Here is a 9,097-nt window from a genome sequence, read left to right as displayed (position 1 = left end):
TTTTAGTATTATTGCTTTGAAATTAACATCCAAGGGAGAAAGTTCTACAACCTTTGTACTAATTGATCTATCTCGACATCACAAAACCTTAGTTTCATTAGAAAAGAATTCTTCGGGGTCGTTACACATAATTGAACATCTGGTTAGCCTTTTCAACTTAAGTTATAAACCTTGGAACTAAGTGTTCCAAATCATTCCAAAACCTCACCGGACCCGAACCAATTACCCCCGGTAAGTTACATAACCACTATAAAGCATAGATTGAGCAGTAATGGGGGAACATGGTTGTAATACTCAAAACGACTGGCCGGGTCGTTACATAGCACAACAAATTCTGGGTATGAAGATAGTTTGAGAGGGAACAAGCAGAAAGTTGTGGCTGTCTCAGAAGAAGTACAGTGAACGTGTACTGGAACGCTTCAACATGAAGAATGCTAAGCCAGTCAACACACCTCTTGCTAGTCATGTAAAGTTGAGCAAGAAGATGTGTCCTACACTAGTGGAGGAGAAAGGGAACATGGCTAGAGTTCCTTATTCTTTAGCAGTCGGAAGCTTGATGTATGCAATGGTATGTACCAAACCTGATATTGCTCATGCAGTTGGTGTTGTGAGTAGGTTTCTTGAAACTCCTAGAAAGGAACACTGGGATGCAGTCAAGTGGAGACTCGGGTACCAGAGAGGTACCACGGGAGATTGTTTGTGCTTTAGAGGATCTCATCCATTCTTGAAGGGTTATACAGATGCTAATATGACAGGTGATATTGATAACAGAAAATCCACTATTGGATATTTGTTTACATTTTCAGGGGGAGCTATATTATGGCAGTCGAAGTTCCAAGAAGTGTATTGCACTCTCTACAACTGAAGCAGAGTATATTGCCGCTACTGAAGCTGGGAAGCAGATGGTTTGGCTGAAACGGTTCCTTCAAGAGGTTGGATTGCATCAAAAGGAGTATGTCATCTATAGTGACAGTCAAAGTGCAATAGACATGAGCAAAAGCACCATGTATCTCGCAAGGACGAACCATATCGACGTGAGATATCACTGAATTCGAGAAAGAATATATGATGGATATATACAGGTCAAGAAGATCCATACAAGTGAGAATCTTTTGGATATGCTGACCAAGGTAGTACTAATAGACAAGTTCGAGCTATGCAAAGAACTTGTCGGCATGAACTCTATATGAAAAACTGGAGTTACCTCCTTCAGGTGCATGGGGGTGGAGGGGGAGATTTGATAGGTCCATCCCATGTGTAAGGAAGACATCTTTCTTTTGGCTTTGAAATGTCAAGCCAACTAAAGGAATAGTAAGGAAGATTTTATGGCAATTATTTCTTTGGTTTCACATTGAATATTTGACTCTTGCAAAACTCATAAGATCATTGATGACATCAATGAAGCAATCCTAAAAACTATAAATATGTGTCTTAATGTAACAACCCGACTTATCATTTTAAAAATTTAAGCCCCGTCCGGCGGCATAAGGCCCTGAGCAGCTTCTTATTATGTGTATTGACTTGCGTGCATGGTTGAATTCAGTTACCGGATGATTCTGAGTAATTTGGGACACTTGGTCTCCAAAACGGAAGCTTAAGTCTTAGAATTTTTACCGTAGTCGGAACTGTGTAAAGACGACTCTGGAATGGAATTTTGATGAGGTCAATAGCTCTGTATGGTGATTATGGACTTGGAAACGTGTTCGGAAATTTATTTGGAGGTCTCTAGAGGAATTTGGATTGAAATGGCGAAAGATGAATTTTTGAAAAGTTTGACCGAGTGGTTGACTTTTTGATATCGGGGCCGGAATCCGATTCTGAAAATTGGAATAGCTTCGTTATGTCAATTATGACTTGTGTGCAAAATTTGAAGTCATTCCAGATTGATTTGATGTGTTTCGGCACAAGATATAGAATTTAAAATTTTATTAGGATTGAATTGGGGTATGATTCGTGGCTTTGATGTTGTTTAATGTGATTTGAGGCCTCAATCAGGTTCGTATTATGTATTGGGACTAGTTGGTACGATTGGACGGGGTCCCGAGGGCCTCAGGTTTGATTCGAGATGGTTTCGGACCAAGTTTAGGTGTTTTGATGCTGCTGGTTGCTGGTTCTGGTGTTGTTCTTCGCGCTCGCAAAGAGCCTCTCACGTTCGCGAAGAAGGATTTTGCTGTTGGGACTTTGTTCTTCGTGTTTGCGAAGCAGTTCTCGCATTCGCGAAGAAGGAAATTTTGATGTTCGTCATCTGACTTTAGAGGCTCATATCTCGTAATCTATAAAGAATTTGGAGATAATCTAATAATCTAAGTTGTAGCCCTTTGTGTCTAGTTTTCAAAGAGACAAACCATTTGTCATTTGGAGTTGTGTACAGAAAGTTATGGTGGATACCCTATAGGCTATCCGGGAAGAGTTCGAAAATCTCTGTTGCACAGGGCTGAGTTTGAAAGCTTATATCTCGTAATCTATAAGGAATTGGGAGATGAGCAACAAATGTAAATTATAGTCCTTGGAGTCTAGTTTTAATAAAGTTAAACCATTCATTATTTGGAGTTGTGTACAAAAGGTTATGAACATTATACTAGAGGCTATCTGAGAAGAGTTTGAAAATGACTCTTGAAGAATTTGTTCATCACGAACGCGAAGAACAAATCCCTGAGTAGCAAAATAAAGTCCAAATTCATGTCATTCTTCCATTTTTAGACCAAGAAAGCTCGGGTGATTCGAGGTTTTGAGCGTTTTTCAAGGAAAACATTTGGGTAAGAATTCCTAACTTGATTTTGGTCAAATTACATGAATCTATTGTTGTTTTTATCACTAAATTAGTGAATTGGGTTGAAAATTTTAGAAAACCCTCATGGTTTAAATTTAAGATTTGGAGGTCGATTTGTTATTGGAATTTGATAAAATTGGTATGGTTGAACTCGTATCGGAATGGGTGTTCGGATTTTATGAAAATTATGTCGGGTTCCGAGAGGCGAGTCTCGCGTTGACTTTTGTTGAATTTTTGGAATAAAATTTTAAGTCGACGTATTATTATCCGGAATTATTTTTGATGAATTTTAATGAAGTTATACAATTAATTTGGATAGATTTGAACGGTCCGATGGTCAATTCAAGCAAGAAGGCGATTTTGGAATATCGGCATAACTTCAAAGAGGTAAGTGTCTTGGTTAACCTCGAGTGGGGGAATTACCCCTTAGGCATCGAGTTTTATGTGCCATTTGTGAAATGTGAAAAGTCATGTACGCGAGGTGACGAGCACGTACTCGGCATATATGTGCAAATTTTTATTGAGTTAAAGTCATGAGCATATTGTGTGGTAAATTGGGTAATTGTTGGTATATATTTAATCATCTATTTATCGTACCTAAATCCTTGTTGTTATTGAATCTGTTGTTATATGAAAATTTGATGTGATTGTTATTTGATTATTTATGTAATTCCGTGAATTTGTTAGTTTGATAATTATTGGAATTGAATTTCATTAAGGATTTTTTTCTCTGCAAATAATTAATTAAATGAGCTTAAGAAGAGGTGTTTATAAAATTATTAAAAATTTAAATTTAATGAAGACTTTGCTTTATGTTGAGTAGTTTCTATTTCTATTGGTTGTTTTTGGGTGTTGTACACATTGTGTGGAGCTTTTGGCTTTTTGTTATGAAATTAATTGATTTTATATCCTTGGAATTTGGTGTGGCCATTGAGCAAACTGTAATGTGAATTGATTTTGTTATGTTGCCGTGATAACTTGCCGTGTAAATTGTTGTGTTATGTGAATTATTATTTTAAGGAAATAAGGGTGGCATTTCACCATTGATATTATGTGGGTATAAGAGTGGCATTTCACTGCTATTCTGTTGTTGGAATATTGTCAGGCGGAGCGATAAGGGTGGCAATAAGAGTGATAAGGGTGGCAATAGGAGCGATAATGGTGGCTATTGATATTGTCTGGATGGAGCGATAAGGGTGGATATAGGAGCGATAAGGGTGGCAATAGAAGCGATAAGGGTGGCTATTATCGGGGATAATATGTGATGATGTGGGGTTGTGGTGTTGATAACTTTCATGTGATGTTGTGATTTTCTTGTGTTTATTTTTATACCTTCTCCAATTTGTCTGGTTGTTGGTAAATTGATAACTATCTAATTTATGTTGAAATTGAGAGCCTGTGGCTATGGCTAGGCGGATTATAAAATGAAATATGGGCATGAGGTGCCGTGAATAAATAATGAGGATATTTGGCAGGTGAATTGTCCGTACAGTTGAGATATGAAATGTGGGCACGAGGTGCTGTGATGAAATGATAATGATATTTGGCACGTGAGTTGTCCGTGAAGTTGTGATATGAAATGAGGACACGAGGTGCTGGGAAAATATGATGATTTAATTATGGGCACGAGGTGCCGTGGAAACATGAAAAATGGGTTGAGACCCGTGTTTACGAAAAATATGAAAATGGGCCGAGACCCGTATTTTTATGGTTTTGAAATGAGGTGTCACATGGTGACTTTTAATTGTAAGGATTCAAGGTAGAGCTGCTTAGTCGTCGCAGTCCCTTGGAGTCTTTTTATTTCATTGTAATGTTAATTTGTAATCAAACAGTATTGTATATTCGATCCTCGTGATCATTCCATGTATTCAGTTAGAGTTTGTGACTCAGTACTACCAGTCTTGGGAGGTTGTATATTGTAATTATTTCCGCTGTTAGTTTAAAAAACAAATAGCTTCAAAATATAATTGAAATCGGCTTGCCTAGTCTTAGAGACTAGGTTACATCACGACGCCCGTGGTGGGATTTTGGGTCGTGACAAGTTGGTATCAGAGCTCTAGGTTCATAGGTTCTACGAGTCACGAACGAGTCTAGTAGTGTCTTACGGATTGGTACAGAGACGTTTGTACTTATCTTCGAGAGGCTACAGAAATATTAGAAAATTTCCATTTCTTTCATTCCTGTCGTGTAGAATTTGTTGAATTTGGAATTTGAACGTTTGTATCCCCATTCTCTCACAGATGGTGAGGATACGTGCTACTGGGTTAGCTGAGCAGGCATTCGCACATACTGCTAGGGCTGCAAGAGGCCGGGGCCGAGGTAGAGGTCGAGAAAGGGCACGTGCTGCGACTAGACCACCTGTCAGAACAACAGTTGAGGAGCCACTAGTAGCTCCAGTTGGGGGACAGGTACCAGAAGCACCTGTTGTTACCCCCGGACTTTAGGAGACCTTAGCACAATTTCTCAGTATGTTTGATACATTAACTCAGGCGGGATTGATCTCTATTGCACCAAATATTTCGCAGATTGGGGGAGTAGCTCAGACTCCTACCACAACTCCAGAGCAGTAGGTTCACGTTGGTCAGGTTCCGAGTGTAGTACTGCTACAACCTGTTATTCTGGTTTGGCTTGAGGTCAGGCCCGAGGCATCAGAAGAAGAACAAAAGAGACTTGAAAGGTTTAAGAAATATGATCCACCAACTTTCAGTGGCACATCTACAGAGGATGCCCAAGGATTTCTGGAAAATTGTCACTGTATTCTCCGTACCATGGGTATTGTGGAAGTGAACGGAGTTGCCTTTACTACATTTCAACTGTCAGGCGTAGCGTATCGGTGGTAGCAAATTTATGAAGAAGATAGTCCAGCGGATGCAACACCACCAACTTGGACTCAATTTTCGGAAATGTTCTTGAAAGAGTTTGTTCCCCAGGCTCTCCGAGATGCATGGCGTACGGAGTTTGAGCGATTGTATTAGGTCACTATGAGAGTGTCAGAATATGATATCATGTCAGTAAGTTAGCCCGTCATGCACCTATCTTATTTCCTATAATTAGAGAACGGGTCCGCAAATTCATTGAAGGGCTCGATTATGATATTAAAATATGCATGGCTAGAGAGTTGCAAAATTATGCTTCATTTCAACAAGTAGTGGAGATTGCAAGGAAGATTGAGTGTGTTTTAGGCGGGGAAAGGGCGTCTAAGGAGGCCAAAAGGTCTCGAAGATCGGGAGGATTTAGTGGATTTTACTCTTCAGCTAGAACCCATTATAGCGGAGGCTCGAGCAGTCGGTCAGCTCAGTTTGCACATCAGATTACTCGGGGTGCTCCAGTTTATAGTGCACCACCGACACGAGATTCTTATAGTGGTTATTCCAGTTATCCGGTACAGACTCAGTACGAGCAGTCGCGACCTTAGAGGGGTTGTTATGAGTGTGGTGATACTAGGCATATCATGAGAGATTGTCCCAGACTTGGGAGGGGTGGATTTCATCAGAACACTCCAGCTACAAGCTTTATTCTAGTTGATACTCCACGTGCACAATCAACTAGAGGTGGAGGACAAGTGGGTAGTGGGCGCCTAAGTGGTGGAGGCCTGACCCGTTGATATAATCACTATGATTTGGTTGGGGCTAATACACCAGATGGTGTCGTTACAGCTACGATCCTGATTTTTATTATAAAGGATAATTTTTCTTAATTTAATTCGGTTCTGAATATTGAGGTGAGTCCTATTATGCTCCACTTATGATTGAGCTTCGTAAATTTGTGACACACTTATATGTTTATCCCTATTGGAAGATTTAAGAATGTGAACCCCTGTCTGTCATTTTATTTTTGTACACCAGTGAGGGATATAAGTCCAAAAGTAATTTTTTATTATTCATTACTGTGGGTTTAATGTGTTTCGGAATAATTGATTTCAATTTTTATGAATTATATGCCCTACCGGTATGAAGGTTAATTACGTGTCGTGAAAACTGTTTATGAAATTTATTGAAAAGAAGAAAGAAAGGAAATTGAAATTTCAGTTGGCACAATGTGCAAAATACTTGTGATTCGGAGTTGAGGACGAGATCCTCGAATTTTATATATGATGTGAAATATTTAAACCGGGCTGCAAGCCGCGATGGAAGTTATATAAGGACGAGGTCCTTGTGGTGAAATGTTTATGAGTTTAAAATTCTCCCTTGTGAACTTTAATTTGTGCAATAATATTAATAGGGAGTCATGCCTGTTAGGCTTATTTGATAATGCTTGTATATTTTCTGTTCATATTCAGCCATTTTCGTGCTGTAAATATTGAGTTTTAGCCTATGAGGTGAGTGCCCAGGTGGCATTAAATGTGACTCATTAATCCGAGTAAGTAATCATGAGGTCTTCCTGCCTCACGTTCTGTTGTCATTGTTGTGAAAATTCAAAACGAGGTGATGGTTAATATGAGATTAATTGATGATGCTGGAATTAATTATGAACAGCTTTTAAGACCAGAGATGTGGTGATGAGCATACATATGATGTGCTTCATGTCCTGATATCATTATGATAAGTCAATGCTAAGATTAATGTTATTGATATATACCCTGCGGTGTTTTGTTGGGTTGCGGATGTGTTGTAGGAGTTATTTGGTGTTACCCTGGCAGCTGGTTAGACCCAATTATAGGGGAGACTCTGTCAAAATTTCTGAAAAATTTGGGAGTTAGTAAAAATTTTGAGGATTGAGACGTGCAAAAGAATAGACAAATTATGTTATGTGTTTGAGGGCGAATGATCCTAAGCGGGGAAGAATGAAACACCCTAGAAATATTTTGAAGTACTTCAATACTATCAAGAAAGTTGATGTGTGCGTAGGCACGAGTTGCTACAGCCAGTTGAGACTAATATCGTGCGTTGATGAAAAATCGAACTTTCTGAAAATGTTTGGAGTGTAAGAAATTGGTCTTAAGGTTCACAAACATGGATAAAAGAAATAATCTCAAATGAGATGGTGTTGCCAGACTTACCTCCAATGTAGTAGCGTGGGACCAACCGTGAGTATATGTGTAAAAGAAAAAATCATCAATTCAGTAACCTTAGAATAATTATTAGCACATTCGAGGACGAACGTTTATTTAAGAGGTGGAGAATGTAACAACCCAATTTGTTGTTTTAAGAATTTAAGCCCCGTCTGGTGGCATAAGGCCCTGAGCAGCTTCTTATTATGTGTATTGACTTGCGTGCGTGGTTGAATTCAGTTACTAGATGATTCTGAGTAATTTGGGACACTTGGTCCCCAAAACGGAAGCTTAAGTCTTAGGATTTTTACCGTAGTCGGAACTGTGTGAAGACGACTACGGAATGGAATTTTGATGATGTCAATAGCTCTATATGGTGATTATGGACTTAGGAGTGTGTTTGAAAAAATTATTTGGAGGTCTCTAGAGGAATTTGGCTTGAAATGGCAAAAGATGAATTTTTGGGAAGTTTGACCGGGGGCTAACTTTTTGATATCGGGGCCGGAATCCGATTCTGGAAATTGGAATAGCTTTGTTATGTCAATTATGACTTGTGTGCAAAATTTGAAGTCATTCCAGATTGATTTGATGTGTTTCGGCACAAGATATAAAATTTGAAATTTCATTAGGCTTGAATTGGGGTATGATTCATGGCTTTGGTGTTGTTTGATGTGATTTGAGGCCTCAAGCAGGTTCGTGTTATGTATTGGGACTGGTTGGTACGATTGGACGGGGTCCCGGGGGCCTCGGGTTTGATTCGGGGTGGTTCCGGACCAAGTTTGGGTGTCTTGATGCTGCTGGTTGTTGGTTCTAGTGTTGTTCTTCGCATTTGCGAGGAGCCTCTCGTGTTCGCGAAGAAGGATTTTGCTGTTGGGACTTTGTTCTTTGCATTCGCGAAGAGGTTCTCGCGTTCGCGAAGAAAGAAATTTTGTTATTCGTCGTTTGATGTTAGAGGCTCATATCTCGCAATATATATGGAAATTGGAGATGATCCAAAAATAAAAGTTGTAGCCCTTTGTATCTAGTTTTCAGAAAGGTAAATTATTTGTCATTTGGAGTTGTGTACAAAAGGTTATGATAGATAAACTATAGTCTGTCCGGGAAGAGTTTGAAAATCTCAGTTGCACAGGGATGACATTGGAAGCTTATATCTCTTAATCTATAATGAATTGGGAGATGAGCAACAAATGAAAGTTATAGCCCTTAGAGGCTAGTTTTCAAAAAGTTAAACCATTCATCATTTGGACTTTTATACAAAAAGTAATGACTAATAAACTAGAGGCTGTCTAAGAAGAGTTTGAAAATAACTTTTGAAGAATTTGTTCATCGCGAACGCG

Source organism: Nicotiana tabacum, chromosome 15 (assembly GCF_000715075.1).
Source record: "Nicotiana tabacum cultivar K326 chromosome 15, ASM71507v2, whole genome shotgun sequence".
Lineage (NCBI taxonomy): Eukaryota > Viridiplantae > Streptophyta > Magnoliopsida > Solanales > Solanaceae > Nicotiana > Nicotiana tabacum.
The sequence above is the reverse complement of the archived record's forward strand: the minus strand, read 5'-3'. Positions refer to the sequence as shown.